The sequence below is a fragment of the Apium graveolens genome, chromosome 4 (assembly GCF_009905375.1).
Source record: "Apium graveolens cultivar Ventura chromosome 4, ASM990537v1, whole genome shotgun sequence".
Lineage (NCBI taxonomy): Eukaryota > Viridiplantae > Streptophyta > Magnoliopsida > Apiales > Apiaceae > Apium > Apium graveolens.
In genome coordinates this window covers 76,537,640-76,559,587 of record NC_133650.1, presented here as the reverse complement: position 1 = coordinate 76,559,587, position 21,948 = coordinate 76,537,640, and positions in this window count along the sequence as shown.

The following is a 21,948-nucleotide window of genomic DNA, read 5'->3' as shown; positions in this document are numbered from 1 at the left end:
TAATTTCTGGATTTTTCCCTAATTTTCTGGGATTTATCCTTAATTTCTGGATTTTTCCCTAATTTTCTGGGATTTATCCTTAATTTCTGGATTTTTCCCTAATTTTCTGGGATTTATCCTTAATTTCTGGATTTTTCCCTAATTTTCTGGGATTTTCCCTAATTTTCTGGATTTTCCCTAATTTTCTGGGATTTTCCCTAATTTTCTGGATTTTTCCCTAATTTTCTGGGATTTATCCTTAATTTCTGGATTTTTCCCTAATATTCTGGGATTTATCCTTAATTTTCTGGATTTTTCCCTAATTTTCTGGGATTTATCCTTAATTTCTGGATTTTTCCCTAATTTTCTGGGATTTATCCTTAATTTTCTGGATTTTTCCCTAATATTCTGGGATTTATCCTTAATTTTCTGGATTTATTCCTTAATTTTCTGAAAATATTAACATTTTTCAGAAATTATTTAAGGAATTTCCTTATTTTTTTTTTCTCTTTTTTTTTTTTATACAGATTTCGACCAGGAATCCATTAGGCCAGGATCCTGGTCGAATTAACCTTCAGTATGCCTTGGTCGACTGAATTTCGAGCAGGTTCTATTCGATCAGGAATCCTGGTCGATTTTCGGCCAGGATTTTCACCCCTTCCTCTTTTTTTTTCTTTTTTTTTTTTTTTTTTTTTTTTTTTTTTTACAGTTTTCGAGCAGAAAATTTTCGAGTAGGAAATTTCAATTTCGGTCAGGATTTTCGATCAGGAGTCCTAGTTTTGACCGAATTAACTTCCCTTGGTTGCCCAGGTCGATAGAAATTCGGGCAGGATCCATTCGACCAGGATTTGGCCTTGCTTTCTGGTCGACAATCTTCTCAGGGTTAAGAAAAGAGGATCAGGATTTTCGGTCAGGAGTCCTAGTTTTGACCGAATTAACTTCCCTTGGTTGCCCAGGTCGATAGAAATTCGGGCAGGATCCATTCGACCAGGATTTCTATATAATTCTTGGTCGAATAGGTTTAAATTCTGGTCGAAATAACCATTTTCTTTAGCCCTTGTCGACAGAATTTCGACCTCAACTCTTTGGATTAGGAATGTATCTGGGTTTATCTGGGTTTTGCATTTGGGCCCTAATGCTGGGCTAAAACTTGGTTTTTTTTTTTTTTTTTTTTTTAAAATATAGTGGGCCTTATCCTGGGCCTCCCACTTTTAATTATATAGGCCCTTTTCTGGGCTCGCTTCTTATTGACCATCTTTTCCACAGGCCTTTTAATTGGGCTTCCCAACTCTGGGCTTTCAATTTGGGCCAAAAATTTAGCTGGGCTTCTTTTTTATTGGGCTTCAGAGGCCTTTCAATTGGGCTCCCAACTCTGGGCTTTCAATTTGGGCCAAAAATTTAGCTAGGCTTCTTTTCACCCTTTTTTCCTAAAAATCAAGTGGGATTCATACAAGGCTTTTCAAACACTTGGGTTGTCAACTGGGCATGATTATTTCCTCAGGAACATTTTGGTCTTGATAAATATTTTTGACCGAATTAACCTCCTTTTCTAGCCTTGGTCGAAGCCTTTTCGATCTCAACTAATTCGACGATGAATACAACATGAAACCTGATCGAATTGGGTCTGGGATTTGGGATATATTACTTTCTGTGACTCCATATATTTGATTTGGGCCCTAAGTCTGGGCTGGATTTTTTCCAATCTCAAATTTGAGCCTAAGATTTGGGCCTGAATTCTTTTATGGGTACTTTATTTTTGACCCTGGGCCTTTTCCAAACCAGGCCTTTACCTTGGGCCTTCCCCTTTTTTGACTGGCTTTTTGTATTAGGCCCCTTACTTTTAACTGGGCTTCTTTGGTCCACCCTAAATTGGTCTTTAATTTGGGGCCATTTAATTTTCAGCTAATCGGGCCCTTTTCTGGGCTTACCTCTTATTGGGTTGATCTTTGCCCTAAACCTGGGCTAGATTTATGAAACCTTGTATTGGGTTTCAACTTGGGCCCTTCTGGGCTTTGATCTTTAATTGGGCACTTAGTATTGACCCTGGGCTTGATTTATTGATCCCTATACTGGGTTTTTTTCTAATTCAAGTAGGATTAGGCCTTATTTTTGGGCCTTCATTTATCCAAATCCTTTTTGGATTTGGGACTTATTTCTGGTTTTTGAAGATAATACTCATATATATTTTCTTCCAGTTTTTGGACCCCGGGTGCTGGGCTTTGAATATTTGGGGCCCTTATCTGGGCTTGACATACTTCCAGGCCCAACAAGTTTTAACCTTTTTTTTTTTTTTTTTTGAATTGGGCCTTTTTATAGGGCTTTCATATCATGCATCTAATTTAATTGCCATGCCATAGAGATTCAAACATATTTCGAAAAATTCTCTGAGCTTCAAAAATTGTTTGGGATTCATCCCTTACACAAGTCTTAATAAACTTCATAATAAGACATATAAATCCTAAGCAAAGCTTCAAGGTGCTTTTCAACCTACTCTCCATCATGACAAGTGAGAATCGTATCCAACTGCCCTACACATAGTAAACCTTCAGGTTTTGTGCATGCCAAGTTCTCGGGACTTCAAAACCATCCATAGTCTCCAGCTTGTAGGTTCCTCTACCCTGAACACTCTTGACTCTGTACGGCCCTTCCCAATTCGGGGCAAGCTTCCCTTTTTGTCCTACACCAGATGCTTCTATCTTCCTCAAGATTAGATCGCCTTGTTTAAAAAACCTTTCTTTAACCCTTAGGTTGTAGTAGAATGAAGCTTTTTTCTGATATTCTACTATCTTTGCATGTGCTTTATCTCGCACTTCATCAATTAAATCCAGGGCTAATCTCTGCCCTTCCTCATTTTCTTTCTCATCGAAAGCCTGAATCCTTGGAGAGGAATGTGATATCTCCACGGGAACTACTGCTTCCGCCCCATATGCCAACATGAAAGGAGTTGCATCTGTCGTGACTCTACAAGTAGTCCTGTAGGCCCATAATATTGGAAGTATCTCATCTACCCAATTATTTCTTGACTTCTCGATCCTCTTCTTTAGTCCATCCAGGATTATCCGATTTGCTACCTCTGCTTGTCCATTGGCTTGCGGGTGAGCCACAGAGGTGAATCGTAACTCGATTTCATTTTCTTCACAATACTTCTTGAATTCCTCATTGTTGAATTGTGTTCCATTGTCAGTGACAAGGATACGGGGAATTCCATATCGGCACATAATGTTTTCCCACAGGAATTGTGCAACCTGCTTAGTAGTGATTTTGGCCAAGGGTTTGGCTTCAATCCACTTGGTGAAATAATCAATGGCTACAATCAGAAATTTCCTTTGTGCCATGGCCATAGGAAAAGGCCCTAGAATATCCATCCCCCACATGGCAAAGGGAATAGGCGAGTTGATAGAGGTCAGCATCTCGGGGGGTTGTCTGGCGACTGGTGCATGCTTCTGACAACGATCACACTTCTTTACATATTCTTTGGCATCAGCCATCATTTCTGGCCAATAAAAGCCTAAACGAGTTATCTTATGAGCCAAGGCCCTGCCCCCCAAGTGTTGCCCACAAATACCTCCATGCACTTCCTCAAGAGCTAAGCGTGCCTCATCGGGCCTGAGACACCTCAAGTAAGGAACCACGAAAGATCTTTTATATAGAATCCCATCTATCAAAGAGTACCTTAGTGCTCGAACAGTTAACTTCCGTGCCTCAATTGTATCGCTTGGCAACCAACCGGTCTGAATGTGAGCCTTGATGGGATCAATCCATGACGTCCCCAAGCCTACGGGAGCCACAAGCTTAACATCTATGCTTCGTGTCTTCAAAACACGGAAGTACACACTTCCTGAACTTTCTTCAATCTCAGATGAAGCAAACTTTGATAGCGCATCTGCTTTAGCATTTTCTTCCCTTGGAATGTGTTCAACATGGCATTCATTAAATTGGGTCATCACAGCCCTTACTAGGCGAACATACTTTGCCATCGTATCATCCCTTGCTTCAAATTCTCCCTTTACCTGGGATATGATCAACTTCGAGTCTCCACGAACCTTTAAGTTTTTGACTCTAAGTGTCCCAGCTAGACCAAGGCCAGCAATCAGGGCTTCATACTCTGCCTCATTGTTTGTGGTTGGGAAGTCTAGCTTCATGGCATACTCAATTAAGAATCCATCAGGGCTTTGCAAAACCAACCCTGCTCCACTGGAATTTGTTTTTGATGCTCCATCAAAATAGAGAACCCAATATTCTTTCTCCTTGTCCCCATTGTCGACTCCCTTGTCTTGAGGTGTGGTATCTTCCTGCCCCCCGACTTCTTGGTTGGGTATGGTACATTCCACCACGAAGTCAGCTAGTGCCTGGGCTTTTATGGCCATACGTGGCTTATACTTGAGATCGAACTCTCCCAATTCTATTGCCCACTTAATCAGTCTCCCACTTGCCTTGGGACTGTGAATGATATTTCTCAGTGGCTGATTTGTTAGCACTTCAATTTGGTGAGCTTGAAAATAAGGACGCAGCTTTCTTGAAGCCATTACCAAGGCTAAAGCGAATTTCTCAATGGCTGAATAATTCAACTCAGCACCATGCAAAATTTTGCTGACATAGTATACGGGTTTCTGGACTTTCAGTTCCTCCTTAACCAACACCGCGCTCAAGGCGCTTTCTGAAACAGCCAAGTACAAGAATAAAACTTCACCCAGAACTGGCTTGGCCAACAACGGGGCCTGGCCCATATACTTCTTTAACTCTTCAAATGCCTTCTGATTTTCCTCACTCCATACAAAGTCATTAATGTTCTTTAATGACTTGAAGAATGACAAGCACTTGTCTCCTGACTTGGAGATGAATCGTCCTAGCGCAGCAACCCTTCCTGTGAGTTTCTGAACATCCTTGACAGTTTTTGGGGGTTCCATGTCCAGGATTGCCTTTATTTTATCGGGGTTAGCCTCAATTCCCCTCTTTGAGACCATCAATCCCAAGAATTTTCCAGATCCTACTCCGAAAGCACACTTCGTGGGATTCAACATCATCTTGTGGTACCTCAGGACCTCAAAAGCTTCCCTCAAATGGGTTATATGATCAGTCTTTACTAGACTCTTGACTAGCATGTCATCAACATAGACTTCCATAGTCTTCCCAATAAGATCCTTAAAAATTTTATTCACCAACCTTTGATAGGTGGCTCCTGCATTCTTGAGACCAAACGCCATAACAAGATAACAATAAACGCCAAAGTCAGTGATAAATGATACCTTTGGAATGTCATCCTTATGCATTTTGATCTGGTTGTATCCGCTAAACCCATCCATGAAACTCAGCATCTCATGTCCAGCGGTGGCATCAATCAAAGTATCAATTCTAGGCAGCGGAAAATAGTCTTTGGGGCATGCATCATTCAGATCGGTGAAGTCTATACACATCCTCCACTTTCCATTAGCCTTCTTCACCATTACAGGGTTTGCTAACCACTCCGGAAATTGAATCTCCTCAATGAAACCAGCCTCTAAGAGCTTTTCCACTTCCTGCTTTATAGCCTCTTGTCTTTCCGGGGCAAAAGTTCTTTTCTTTTGTTTCACTGTCTTCCGGCTTGGATCCACGTTTAACTTGTGGGTAATTAACTCCGGGTCTATGCCTGGCATATCAGCTGCTGACCATGCAAACACATCACTATTTTCTTGCAAAAATTTCACTAACTTCCCTCTAAGGGGCTCCTCTAATGTAGCTCCAATGAAAGTCATCCTCTCAGGATTCTTGGGATCTAAAGGAACCGAAACCAATTCTTCTGCTGGCCTTCCTCTATTCTCATCATTTTCTCGAACATCCATATCTTCAATAGGAAGAACCTGCCCCCCGACTCCATCTGCCCTCAAAGAGGCCACATAACAGCTTCTAGCCATTTTTTGATCTCCTCTCTCTTCTCCAATCCCGTTTCGGGTGGGAAACTTCATGACTGAATGGTAGGAAGAGGGGACTGCCTTGAAGGCATGTATCCCTGTTCTCCCCATGATAGCATTATAAGTTGAACTAGCCTTTACCACCACAAAATCCAGCATCTGCGTTGCTTGCCTTGGCTCCGTACCTATGGTGGTTGGCAATTTAATTATCCCTTCCACAGGACATTCTACTCCAGCAAATCCATATATCGGCATGTCGGTTGGTGTCAACTGGGAGTCGTTATACCCCATCCTTAGGAAGGCGTCGTGGAGCAAGATATCCACAGAAGCACCATTATCCACAAGGACCCTCTTAACCGGGCTATTTCCTATTATCGGCGTTATGACCAGCGGGTCGTCATGGGGAAACTTCACACCCTCTAGGTCGGAATCATCAAAAGCCAATGTTACTTCTGTCCTGGCCCTCTTCGGGGCTTCTCCAACAATATGCATAACCTCTCTAGTATATGCCTTTCTGGAATTTTTGGACAATCCAGCAGCAGTTGGACCTCCAAAGATCGTGTTTATCACAGGCCCTCGAGGTCTCGGCCCTCCATAAATGGTGTTTATAACTGGTCCTCTAGGTTGGGGGTTTCGCCCCTGATCGTCTTGGTCCCTCCTACGATCTTCAAAGTTCTTCCTTCCATTATTATTTTTGTCCCCTCCATCTCCAGTATACTTGTTCAATCTTCCTTTTCGAATCAAAAACTCAATTTCATCTTTCAATTGCCTACACTCATCGGTGTCATGGCCGACATCTTTGTGAAACCTGCAATACTTGCTCTTATCTAGCTTGGCTGGATCGGCCTTCAAGGGCTTAGGCCAACGAACATCTCGATCTTTCTCGATCTCCATCAAGATCTGGCTTCTGGGAGCATTCAGCTTAGCGTATTCGGTGAACTTTTGCCCAGGTCCTCCCTTCTTGGGGGTTGAATCAGGGTTTTATTCGGTTTTAGGATACTTATCCTTAGCGATATACTCCAGATCAGTTTTCCGCTTCTTGCCTCCAGTGGGCTCATTACTTACTACGGTCTTCCTCATGCTTTCTTCAACCTTGATATACTTCCCTGCCCTCTCTTGGAGCTGCAACATATTTTCAGGGGGACGTTTGGCCAAGGACATCTTGAAAAACTCATCCCTAGTTCCTTGTTGCAGTGCTATCATAGCTACCTTATCATCAAGGTCTGGGACTTTTAAAGCCTCCTTTGTAAAACGATTCAGGTAATCTCTCAAGGATTCCTTAGCTTCTTGCACAATACTCATAAGAGATGCTGAACTTTTCTCATGGACTTTTCCACTGATGAACTGCTTAATAAAAGCCTGACTTAACTCTCTGAACGATCCAATAGAGTTTGGGGGCAAGCGACTGTACCATCTTTGAGCCATACCTGACAGGGTTTGAGGGAAGGCCCGACACTTTATAGCATCATTCACGGGTTGCAGCAACAGTGCATTAGAGAATGTCCTAACATGATTAGCGGGGTCTCCCGTGCCATCATAGGCTTTGATAGTGGGCATCTTGAATTTTCTTGAGATATGGGCATTCATTATCTCTTCTGTGAAGGGTGGAGTTGGATCATCAGGATCTCCAAGGGGAAGGAGATTGCTTGGATCAGTTCTTGGGACAGCAGCCCTTCTTCTTACCGGACCATCCAGGTCTATGATAGGAGGAGGATTTCTCCCCCTAGGAGGTATGTGGGGTCTGGTGGCTTGGTGAGCCTCCAAATCACGCCTCAGCCTTTGGATTTCAGCCTCATGAGCCCTGATCTTTTCCTGCACTTCTTGGGGATTCGCCCCTGGGGTGCTTTGGGGGCGTTGCCTTCCATCGGCCATTGGCTCTTTCCCAGGACGCCTCCTTCTCGGGGCCACTTCATCATCCGAAGATTCGGAGTCTCTCTCAGTGTATGGACCAGAAAATTCCCGATCCTCAGGGATAGGATCCAAACCTCGTATATAGGGGGGCGACCGCCCTCGTGCTTCGCTTCGCCCAGCATATCCACTTCCTCCAACCTCAGGGTGAAGGGGCATCCCATAAGGGGGGTTAGTAGTAACAATAGTTGAATATTCATACCCGACGGGTCGAGAATTCACAGGTATATGTATTTGTTGAACTTGAGGATTCGTACCTTGAATAGTCGGGGGAGTTGTCCCTTGTGGCTGAGGATGAGTTGCCCCTGTCTGGGCTTCCCCCTGAGTAGATGCATAAGTTGAATGGGGAGGAACCTCCACGGTTGATGAAATCACCTGGGTTGTCCCTGATGGTGTTCCCTCCTCCAGAGTGCTGGTTGTTCTCCGTGTTCTCGCCATGGTTGTTGTTCCGTTTTTCCCACAGACGGCGCCAAATGTTATGGATTAAAACTACTATATATAATTGCTGTATTTAATACTAAGGAACGTGAGCTTCGAGGCTCGATTTGACTGCTCTTGTGTTTCGTGACTCAATCTGCCTTAACAAGATGCCTACGTACCTTGCTGATTGCCAAGGATCAAGTCAAAAAACGTAGTTCTGATTTGTGGGGTGAGACCCCTTATATAGATGTGGGAGTCCTTGAATTGGACTTGGTATAGGAGACTTGGTGGACAAGCCTCTGAATTAGGATAGACTTAGGAGTCCTAGGAAGTAGGAAGCTGATTCCTTATCTTTTTAGGTCCCCTTGAGGCTAATCTCTAAGGATTTATATCCTTATCGGGACTCTTTTCAACATCTGATTTCTCCCTTATTAATTAATTACGAAATTAATTAATAATCAGGGCCTTTGGGCCTTTTTTTTATTCCATCAGGCCTGAACTGGTCCATCAGCTTTAACCTTTCTGGTTTGAGTATCGTATATCTATTTATTGGGCCTAGCAGCCCATACCTGGCAGTATTTAATTATACTATCATAATTTATTTATCCCTATCAAGGACATATGACTGGAAACAAAGCCCTGTTATCAGACTTTGTGGAGAAAGCTGGCCCAGATGTTTCTTATAGAGATGGTAACATTGGAAAAACTCTGGGATATGACAATATCAATCTTAGGAATGTCATCATTGAAAAAGTAGCTCTGGTCTTAGGACTTAAACACAATATGCTGAGTATGAGTCAAATCTGTGACAGAGGTTATCATGTGGATTTCTTTGAAGAACACTGTGAAGTTGTAAGCAAATCTACAGGCAAAGTTGTTCTGAAAGGATACAGGCATGGTAACATTTATGAAGCCAAGCTTTCAACAAGTACTGATGTTTCTGCAATCTGTCTGTTGAGTAGAGCATCAATTGAAGAAAGCTGGGATTGGCACAAGAAACTCTCTTATTTAAATTTTAACAATATAAATGAACTAGTCAAGAAAGATCTAGTGAGAGGACTGCCAAAATCAGTATTTGCTCCTGATGGCCTTTGTGATTCATGTCAGAAGGAAAAACAAAGAAAATCTTCATTCAAGAGCAAGACTGAATCATCAATTCTTGAGCCTTATCACCTACTACATGTTGATCTATTTGGTCCAGTGAATGTCATGTCTATTGTAAAGAAGAAATATGCTATGGTCATAGTGGATGAGTTCACCAGATACACATGGGTGTATTTCTTGCACACAAAAAGTGAAACTGCATCTATCTTGATTGATCATGTCAAGCAACTTGATAAATTGGTCAAAGATTCTGTGAAGATCATAAGGAGTGATAATGGAACTGAGTTCAAGAATTTGATTATGGAAGCATTCTGCAAAGACCATGGAATAAAGCAGGAATTTTCTGCTCCTAGAACTCCACAAAAAAATGGATTTGTTGAAAAAAAGAATAGAACTCTTATTGAAGCTGCACGAACTATGCTTGATGAAGCAAAGTTTCCAACCTACTTTTGGGATGAAGCTGTGCAGACTGCTTGTTTTACTCAGAATGCAACACTCATTAACAAGCATGGAAAAACACCATATGAGATGGTGAAGAAAAAGAAGCCAAATCTGAAGTATTTTCATGTATTTGGATGCAAGTATTTTGTTCTTAAGAATCATCCCGAACAGCTATCCAAATTTGATCTAAAAGCTGGAATTTTTGTTGGATATCCACTTTCTACAAAAGCCTTCAGAGTCTACAATTTAAGAACAAGGGTTGTCATGGAATCTATCAATGTCTCTTTTGATGATAAGAAGATTACTGGACTTGAAGATTTCAATGATCATGATCAGCTGAGATTCGAAAATGAAGTTTTAAATTCTGATTCTGTAAATCCTGATACTGCAAACTCTGATGGATTAAACTCTGATGTTATTGAAACTGTGGTGACTACGCCTAAGGAAAATGCACCTGTGAAGGGGGAGCATACTGAAGAACCAACCACATCTCAAGAAGCATCAGAACCTACAACAGGCTCTTCAAGTTCTGATGGGCCAAGTTCTGATAATTCCGGAAACTCATGTTCTGATATTTCTGGAAACTCAAATAATGAAGGATCCAACTCAGAGAGCATAATTTCAGGGGGAGCATCAGAAAATGTTGATGGAGACAGTATGGATCATGGAGGAGCATCCAGTTCTAGAGAAAACCTTCCATCTGCAAGGAAGTGGACTAAAGCACATACACCTGACTTCATTATTGGAAATCCTGATGTAGGTGTCAGAACTAGAATAGCTACATCAAATGAATGTCTTTATCATTCTTTTCTCTCTCAGACTGAACCAAAGAAAGTGGAAGAAGCTCTTCAAGATGCTGATTGGGTGCAAGCAATGTAGGAAGAGTTAAATGAATTTGAAAGAAATAAAATCTGGACCCTAGTGCCAAGACCAAGGAACAGATCATTTATTGGTACAAAATGGGTGTTCAGAAACAAAACTGACAGTGACAGTATAAGTACAAGGAACAAAGCAAGGCTGGTTGCAAAAGGTTACTCTCAACATGAGGGAATTGATTATGATGAAACATTTGCACCAGTTGCTAGATTGGAAGCCATAAGGATATTTTTGGCTTATGCTGCTCACAAGAAGTTTAAAATCTTTCAAATGGATGTGAAAAGTGCTTTTCTTAATGGAGAATTGGAAGAGGAAGTATATGTTGAACAACCTCCAGGCTTTGTAGATCCCAAATTTCCCAATCATGTTTACAGGCTTAATAAAGCACTTTATGGCCTTAAGCAAGCTCCAAGAGCATGGTATGAGACTTTAGCTCAGTTTCTTCTGGAAAGTGGATTTAACAGAGGAACTATTGACAAAATACTGTTCTACCTCAACCAGGGAAAGGACTTACTTTTGGTGCAAATATATGTTGATGATATCATTTTTGGTTCTACAAATGACAGACTTTGTAAGAAGTTTGCCAAACTGATGCAGTCAAGATATCAAATGAGTATGATGGGAGAACTTAACTATTTTATGGGCCTTCAAGTCAAGCAGAATGAAGAAGGAACTTTTATTTGTCAATCAAAGTACACCAGAAACTTGTTGAAGAAATTTGGAATGCAGGATTGTTCAAGTACATCCACTCTTATGGCCACTGCAACTAAGTTGGATAAGGATACTGGTAAATCAGTAGATATTACTGATTACAGAGGTATGATTGGCTCACTACTCTATCTAACTGCAAGTAGACCTGATATCATGTATGATACCTGTCTTTGTGCAAGATTTTAAACAGATCCAAGAGAACCTCACTTAACAGCTATGAAAAGAATTTTCAAGTACCTGAAGGGTACAGCTGATCTGGGATTGTGGTATCCTAGAGAATCAGACTTTAAGCTAATAGGTTACGCAGATGCAGATTTTGCAGGATGCAAAATTGACAGGAAAAGCATAAGTGGAAGTTGCCAAATTTTTGGAGGCAGATTGGTTTCTTGGTTTAGCAAGAAACAGAAGTCAATTTCCATATCAACTGCAGAGGCAGAATACATTGCTGCAGGAAGCTGTTGTGCACAGATTCTTTGGATGAAGAATCAGTTACTGGATTATGGGTTAGAATTTTCTAAAATCCCTATTTACTGTGATAATCAAAATGCTATTGCTATGACAGGTAATCCAGTTTAACACTCAATGACAAAGCACATCGGCATTAGGTACCACTTCATAAGGGAAGATGTGGATGAAGATATAGTGGAATTGCATTTTGTTCCCACAGATCAACAACTAGCAGATATCTTCACAAAACCATTGTGTGAAGCTACTTTTACAAGATTGGTAAATGAACTTGGAATGGTTTCAGGTTCTTTCTCTAAATCTGCTTAGTTTATGTTCTGATACATCAGACTTTATGATCAGTATTTACAGATATTACTATCTTAGTGTATTCTGTGCTTAAATTGAAAATTACTTAAGTGTTGATTGTTGTCTGATGTGAATTTTAAACTCTGATAGTGATATGAATGTTTCTGTGACTATTCAATCCAATGAGGATAACTGTGCTAGATGCTGACCTAGTAATCTTTAATATACTAAAGATCCTATATTTGAAGTAATTATTTATGTGGAAATCTTTTAACACAAGCAAATTCTGATATTGAGTTTAGTTAAGTTTACTTTGTGTATTTTATTACTAAGTCAAAAACTAGAATAGTGTTTCTTATCTGTTAAGTTCTGATGTTAGTAAATCTGGTTAATGTACTAAGTGTTGATAAGCCTCACTTATCAAAAGAAAAAGAAAAAAAATAAAAATCAGGTACTCCTTTGAGATCTAAAGTAAAAATGTGGAAGGGAAGACCCAAATGCATTGCTGGTATTAAGTAATATGCATTAGAAAAGCAAAATAAAATTTTCTTGGTGACTTTTCACACTCTATGATTACTGGAGAAATACTCTGATGACATCATAAATTCTAATAAGCAGTCGTGACTCACTTACACCGAGAAGCCACTGTAAAATAGAATTTCAAAAGATGCATAAATTGAGCACAAAACAGTTGAGGTGGACTCATGCATGAACTCATTCTAAAGTAGACTTCAGAATAATGACTGATTTTGAGCAAAGTTCTTAGTTATGCCTTATTTCTAAGATGTACTGAAGTGAATCAGACTTTAATCTTTGTCTGATATTTAGCTTAATTCACACACTTACACTCCATATGAATGATGAAAATTACTGTGGTGATCAATATTGTTTTAGATGAACAGTCTATGTGTCAATTTTCATAAATTTTGAGCACAAGTTCTGATGATTAAGTTCTGATGAAACCATATCAGTATTTGTGTGAAGAATTACAGGAATACACATTCACTTTTCGAGTTAAGGAGCCATATTCTGATGACTTTTAAATCCTAATAATAATCAAGTTTGATGCTGACGTGACAGTATTTATGTACTTGGTTTATTTTTGGTCATTACTTGAACGATAATATTTTTACAGAATATTGGTTAATGTGTGATAAAACAGTCATAATCATTATGGGTTAGTGGTTAGCGTGTATGTCTTGAAAAAATGCATGTGAACAGTAATAATTATCATATCCCGTGCCCATTAACTCTGGCTTTAGATCTTTTACTGACTGTTATTATTTCACATCAATCTAGGGAGTCGAGGGGTCATTATTTTTACTTGTACTGTTTAACCAGTTCTCGCGTCCCTTGGTATTCTATTGGCTATTTAAACCAACCATTCATTCCAGCCAATACATCTTTCATTCTCTCATAAACTCAGTCTCTTTTTATTTATACCAACAAAAATGGTCCGTTTTAACATGTTCCTGAACTATGAAACCTTTAACATCGAGTTGAGTTGTGATGAATGGAAACAGAAGTGGCATGTCACCACCATTCCTGACGAGCTTTGGAACTCAGTTCCACAAGAGGTTCATACAGAACTCTTGTTCTTATCAATGGAGTATCATCTCCATCTTGATAGGTTGGAGGAGGAAAGGAGAGAAGCTCTCCGTCAGCAAGAACGGATCATCCGTCTTGCAGTGCTCTTCGTCAGCAGCCGTAGAAGTTAGTTGTTAGGGCTTCTTAGCTTAGGACTAAGGCTGTTGATGTTAGGAATCCTAGAATAGGACTATCTTGTAGTTTTTGCATGTAATTGATAAATTTCATCGAATGTAATCATCTGATATATTAATGAAATTTTCTTGAAATTTCAAGATTTGTTCTTTGTTTCTCAAATTATGTGACTGTGCATGTTTAATTGCAATTTATTAATTTTTACTTCATCGACTTTTAATTTTATGTGTTGATGAATGTTTTGATTAAATTCTGTTGATTTGAGAAAACAATTGAGGAACAGGTTCCAATATCCGAACATGTTATTGTAGAAGCTGAGAAGTTTTCTTCTCAGAAAGATACTGTAACTGGGAGTTCTAGGCCCCTCAAAAGGCTTAGAAAATTAAATTCTGATGATAAAACTCCTACAGTGTCTCCACCTTTGAGGAAATTAAAGAAACAAAGAGCTCATAGGGACATAGTTGAGTCAGATTCAGATATAGTGGAAGCAACTAAGGAAGGGGATCAGGAATCTCTGATCTCAACAGAACGAGTTATTATTGAATCACTTCCTTCTGCATAAACAGAAACTTCATAATTATAAACTGCTCAAGCTAATATACCTACACCTTCTATGTCACCTATAGTTGATCCAGTACATACTGAAGAACCAGGTACAAGTGCTGAAATTGATATTCATAACCTGATTGTACCTAAGGTTTTGTACTTGGAAGCTCCACCAATTCACCTCACTCCATTACCAACATCAATTTTGAATGTTGATCAGAACCTGGTTGCAGATCAGAATTTAGAGGAAAATGTTGAAGCCTCTATAGCCTCACTCATATATTGCTATTTTATCAGAGGATGCTGATACTGCAGGATCTACAAGTTTTGATGCTGCTAATGAAGAAATTACTGGTATAGCTGCTGAAAATTTAGATGCTAATGCAGCTGGTCCATCAGGACATGCACCTTAAAAACTATTCATAAAGCTGAGTTAGTCAAGAAGTTTGTGACAGGGGAAGCACCAGTACCTTGGAGTGAAACTAATAGAGGAAAGGAGTGGACTAAAGAATGGAACTCAGTTAGTTTTGTTCCTTCTGAAAAGATTCTTGCTGAGCATCTTGCAAAAGCTGATGAAATGCTGATAAATGATGATTTCAAGGCACAGCTGAGAGTTACTGCATTGAGTACAAGGCATCTTCAAGGTCAACACTCAGTAACTCATGACAAGGTGAATAAAATTCAAGAAAACTTGATCCAGCAAGATATGAATCTGACACTTGAAAAGAACAGATTTTTCAAGCCATCCTTTGACAGAATTGCCTACACTGAGAAAACTCAGGATAAGCAACAAACTCAAATTGAAGAAATTCTGAAGAATCAATCTTCTCACCAAAGTCAACTCAATGAGATCCAATCCTCAGTGGAATTACTTGTCTCTCTTCTATTACCTGCTGATGCCAAAAAGGGGGAAAAAGTGATTAAGTCCAAATGCAAATCTATTCAGACACTGAAAGGAAAGGATGATGGAAATGATGACCAGGGAAACTATGATAAGGATAAAGGTCAAGGTCAAGGCAAAGGACTTTCGTCAAGTAAAGCTAGAATTACAAGTCAAGAAACAAGTTCTGATACTGGGAGAAGAATAAGTTCTGATACTGGTAAAAGGATAAGTTCTGGTGAATTTCTAGAACTTGATAAAGAAATTTCAAAACAGTTATTTCTTAAAGAAAATCTAGGAATGGACTTTGAGAGTCTAAAGGAAGAAGAAGCTAGACTCAAAGCAGAAGGTGTCAAGACAAAATCTGAAACTTCTGTTGTTGAAAAGAAATTCCCACAACCTAAGGGTATTGTGATAAAGGAAAGAACAAGTTCTGAGGCAACCAAGGCCAAATCACAAATGGAAATTGATCCAAGGTCCAAGGGCAAAGAAAAAGTTGATGAACCTGTAAAGGTTTATATGCCATTTATGGATGAACAAATAATTGATGAAGAAGCAGATGCTAATCTTACTCTGATGCATAAGAAGATTTTTCAAACAACCTCTGACATGGCTCATGTTGTTCAGAGTCAAGATATATTAAGTTCTGATATGACAGTGAAGCAAGAAACCTCTGACAGAGCTCAAGTTGGCTTGATATCAGAAGATAAGGAAATGGAAACCTCTGACATTACTCATGTTAAACCTTCAAAGATACTCCTACCAGGATTCACCAAAGCTAAACATGCTCAACCTTTGAAGACTGCAACAAGTGGTTTTTAAGCAAGAGTTGTTACAGGAAAGGAAGCAAGAGATAAATTTGGGTTGGGTAGTTCTGATGAAAGAAGAGTACATAACACTACCAATGATCCAACTTCCTTAAGTGAACCAGGTGTTGGAGCAACTCCTGAAAGATTGAATCGACTTGAATCTGTACAAATGGTTTACCATACCTTCTTGAAAGAACATATCTTGTTATATTTTATAACATATGGAAGGGTATACCAGATTAAGAAAAATGCTATACCATTGAAGTATTTTGAGGAACTGGAACATGTTCTATACCTACTTCGAGTGAAAGACAGATTAACAGATAGTGCTACAGGGTATTTAAAGTCTCAAATTCAAAGACAGCAGAAGCTTTATTCTGTAAAGTCTGACATCACATACTGTCCCAAGTACAGAGATCACAAAGGTGATATTGTCGATATGAAGCCTAACTCTGCTAGGATTATAACTACTTTTCTGGGTTATAAGGCTGTGGAATTCAATCTAGAGTCTGACAAGGCATATCTGATAAAACTAGATCAGGAGATAAGAAAAGCTAAGATAAATGATCTCAGAGCAGCTATTTTTCAAACTGGAGAAGATATAGCTGAATTGATAAATGCTAAAAGGAGGATGGTCAATGAACTTGAATATGCAGAGAGATGTTTGTTGAAGAACTATCTCAGGACAACTCCTGATATCAAAGAGATCAGAAAAAATTGAAAGTCGAAGCCAAGTCAAAGATCTACAACTACTTAAATTCTGAAGTTTATACAGACTGAAGCGGTTATCAAGAGTTAAAGATGTAAAGCTGAAAGGACTGTAAGTTGTAGTTATCTAGTCAAATTCTCATGCATTTGTACTTAATGTTTTTGACATCATCAAATATATGTTGAATTTGTATATTATGTTAATTTACAAGTTGGGGGAGATTGTTAGATATATTTGATAATGTCATGTGTAATATGATTTGTGTTTAGTTTTAAGATCTTACCTTACAGGACAAATCAATACTTAACTGGAAATCAGCACTTATATTGACGACAAAACTTAAGATATCAGAACTTAAGTTATCAGAACTTAAGGTTCAGAAGATATTTATCAGGAGATAATATCAGGACTTAAGATGACTTTCAGATAAGGTAGGCGGCTAATTGAAAGGAAAGAAGATCGAGACTAAGACAGAAAGAATTGTGCATGAAGAAGAAATTATATGAAGAATAGAATACTTGGAAGAAAAGATAACTAGTTGAAATATTTTAGGAAGCATAATTATATTCCATATCAATCAGAATATTATCTTGTAACTGTGTAGTATATAAACATAGGCATAGAGTTTACACTATAAGTGTTATGATTATCGAAGTTATTATTCTTTGTAATTCTAGCAGCTCTCGTGATAATTTGTTCATCACTGAGAGAGGACAGTTCCATATTGTAACAGAGTTTATTGTGTTAAATAAAATCTGTTTTCTGTTACTTGAGTTCTTATATTCGATTTGATTGTGCTAAACACTGTATTCAACTCCCTTCTACAGTGTGTGTGACCTAACATCATACATTCGGCACCGCCAACACTATTTAACATTTTTAGGGTGAAAAATTATGTGGCGATCTCAAATTTTATATAGATCGTGCATAAAAAATATTTGTCGCATTCCCGCTCCATTTTTTGTGAGGATTTATTTTCAATCCCCATCCCAGTCCTCCGGGGCAATATATAGTCCCGTCTCATCCCACTTCATTTAATAAATATTATTTTAAAAATAAATTATTTATTGATAATATTTTTATTAAAATTATAAATTAGTTAGTACATATATATTTATTGAAAATTTGAACTATAATAGTAATTGTCAAGTTATTATATTAGTTTAGAAAATTTATTGTATACTTTAAAATATTTATAAAATAATTAAAAAATTATAAATAAAGTATAATATATAATACATGAATATATACATCTTTCATTAAAAGCATATTCATCAACTGTATTTTAAAAAAAATAGTTTCATTAATTTTAATTTTAATTAAAAATAAAAAACAACGAATTGGAAAATTGTAGTAACGAAATTTTAAAAAAGGTGATTTAATTTTTTGGATCTCCCATATCAGGTTATGTCTAGACATTACAAACTTGACGTGAAATTAAACCGAATATGATCTGAATTAAGTAATATTTATACTTAAAATAATTTTATAATTTAAGATAATAATAATTATTTAGTCATTTTTTTGTAAAAACACATTATTATTGTAAAATACTAGCTATAACAATATTATATCGAACCTCTGTAGAAAGTAAATAGAGCAGATAGCAGATAGAGAGATAAAGAGGGCTGAGTAACGAGAGAAAGAAGCAAGCTGCCTGGGTGTGTTCTATCCATTACCGGATGAAGGTATTTATAGGCAGGAGAGCAAACAAGAGAATTAAATGCAGTGCACCAATTTCTTTGCATGCCTAACTTCACTATTCTTTTACAAGCCTAACTTTACTATTTACTATTGACTATAATGTCAATCTATTATAACACTCCCCTTTGATTGTCATTATAGTATGGATCATAGACCGCCTCGTTAAAACCTTGTCAAAGAAAAACCCAGTGGGATAAAAACTTTGACGAAGGAAAAATAGTACATCTCACATTTGAAAACTAATCATTCTCTGAATTTTGTTGTAACAAATCCTTGAGTCGACGCTTTCCAATGTTATGTCGTAATTTCCCAAATGTTAAATTCGGTAATGATTTCATGAATAAATCTGCAAAATTGTCATATGATCGAATTTGTTGTACATCAATAACACCATTCTTTTGAAGTTCATGAGTGTAGAAGAATTTTGGTGAAATATATTTCGTTCTGTCTTCCTTGATATATCCTTCCTTGAGTTGATCGATGCATGCAGTGTTATCCTCAAACATGACAGTAGGATTTCTTGTGATGTTTGGTAATCCACGTGATTCTTGAATATTCTTGATGATAGACCGCAACCAAACACATTCTCTACTGGCTTCATGAATTTCAATAAGTTCCGAGTGATTTGTTGAGGTTGCCACTGTAGTTTGCTTCGTGGATTTCCAGGAAATGGCTGCGCCGTAATATGTAAATACATATCCAGTTTGTGATTTGCCAAAATGAGGATCTGACAAATATCCAGCGTCTGCATATCCGATCAACTGAGATGTTGAGTTTTTCAGGAAGAATAACCCAAAATCAATTATTCCAGGAAGGTAACGAAATATATGCTTGATCCCATTCCAATGTCTGTCCATCGGAGCAGAGGTAAATCTAGCCAATAAATTCACAGCAAATGCAATATCTGGCCTTGTATTATTTGCAAGATATATAAATGCACCAATTGCTCCAAGAAATGGGATTTCAAGACCAAGAACCTCTTCACCATCTTCTTGTGGTCGAAATGGATCTTTATCAGGTTCTAAAGATCTAACCACCATTGGAGTAGTCAATGGATGACATTTATCCATGTAAAATCGGTTCAAAACTTTTTCTGTATATGTAGATTGGTGGAGGAAAATTCCCGGTGACAAGTGCTCGACTTGTATACCAAGGCAGTATTTTGTCCTTCCAAGATCTTTCATTTCAAACTCTGTTTTTAGATATATGATAGCTCCATCAACCTCTGTAGCTGTTCCTTCAAGGTTTAAATCATCCACATATATAGCAATAATCACAAAACCAGATTGTGCTTTTTTGATAAAAACACATGGAGAAATTTGATTACTAATATACCCATTCCTTTGAAAATAACGACTAAGTCTGTTATACCACATACGACCAGATTGTTTCAGTCCATACAGTGATCGTTGAAGTTTAATGGAGTATATATGACGAGGTTTGTTGAACTCATCCATTTTTAACCCTTCTGGGATTTTCATAAAAATTTCACTATCAAGTGAACCATACAGGTATGCAGTAATGACGTGCATAAGACGTGTTTCCAATTTTTCTTTAGATAATATAAAATGAAAAGTAATTCCATCCATCGCTGACGAGTATGTCTTTTGATAATCAATGTCAGGCCTTTGAGAAAACTCTTGTGCTACAAGTCGGGCTTTATATATCATAATTTCATTCTTTTCATTTCATTTTCTTATGAATACCCATTTATTCCTAACAGGGTTCACACCGATTGGTGTTGGGATAACAGGTCCAAAAGTTGCAGATGTGAATTCGCTGGCATTATCTAAACGAATTGTCATCATCCGTCGATGCTTGTAGTCATCATCCGTCGATGCTTGTTGTCATCATCCGTCGATACTTGTAGTTATCATCCGTTGATGATTCTGATAGTTTCTGTTTGATATCATCAATTGCTCCCAACAATCTCCCCCAACTTTTTCATAATGGAACTATGGACAAGTTCCAATTGATGATGTCAAAACTATCTAAATGCAGGAATCAAGTATGCATGTTCAATCTTGCTTTAGTAAATATCAGACTTTACTCTTCATCCCGAACTGCTTCTTTAACTTGAGCAATGTTAGAGGTTAATTCTACTTCCTCAGCTCAGAGCTTTAAAAATCTTCATTCTTCTTCTTTTCAACAGCTTTGGTATTAGACTTTAAAAATTTTGACTTCTCTCCTATCTTCTCTTTTCCTTTAAGCTTCAAGTCAGTAGTTACTATAATTTGTGATATGAGATCTTCTGCTTGACTGATTTCCCTTATAACTACACCTCTGTTTGGTCTGTTAAAAGGATTATCTTCATAAAGTACTTGAGAAATAACAGCAATATCAATATTTGTTGTTTTCATGGAATTCTTGAAGTCTTCCTCCATTTGCCTTAGTTGTTCAAGATCAACACCAGAATTTTCTTGTGCAAATATTCTTCTACTCTCCTTAGAGTCAAATAATTGAATCTTTAGATCCTTGTAGAACAAAGTTTTCTTTCAGAGATTGAAGAAATTGACTTGCTTCAGCAACAACTTCTATCTCCAGAATACCTTGGTCTTCATCAGCAACAGTTAAATCTTCAACTCTTCTTATTTTCTCCTTTTTCTATCCTTCTGTCCCTTATTACCTCCATCAGAAGTTTCAGCATCCGTACTTGTCAATGAAAGATGTTTGCATTTAGATTTAATAATATTCTCCCCCTTTTTGGCATCATCACCAAGTAGTAGAGAAAGAATCAGCTCCATTGAATTATGTACTTCTGTAAGTTGAGCAGATATTTGATCTTGTTTAGCTTCCAATTTAGCTTGACTGGATTCAATTGTAATTTTTCTGGCAATTATTGGTGAAATTTGTTTCTAAATTTCCTGATGAGTAGTCATCTTTGAAGCAATCAAAGATTGTATAATCTGATTGATTTGAGTAGTATTTGCATCATGAGCTGTGTGTAAGGATCTGATAAATATAGTTGATGCTTTCATGTGATTCAATATATCAGGATTTGTAATCTTCTGTTCTGATGTTTCTAGATGTGCAACATCCTGTGTTCTGGAATTAGGATACGTATTATCTTTCCAATGAGGATTCCAGGGATTATCAAAATAATCCTCTTCTTTTGTAGCATCTAACTCTTTCATTTTCTGTGGTCTCACAGGCATAGGCATATCTTCAGGGAAGAAAAGATCATCCTTAGGATCTAGAATAACATTAGAAACATTAGCTTCTTCACCATCATTAGATTCTTCAACAGTAACCGGATTTTGTGCAGTTTTTATTCCATCTGCTTCAGAAGCTTCCACACCTTTAGGAGTTAACTCCACATCTTCAAGTATTGTAGATAAATGAATTGGAGCTTCGAGATTAACTTCCAGACTCTCAATTCCTGTAACATACTGTGGTGATTCTGATATGAATGAAACTTTATGAATGGACTGTTGTGCTACTACATCTTCAGCAACAACAGGGATTTTCTCCGATGATGGTAAAGTAGAATAAATGGTC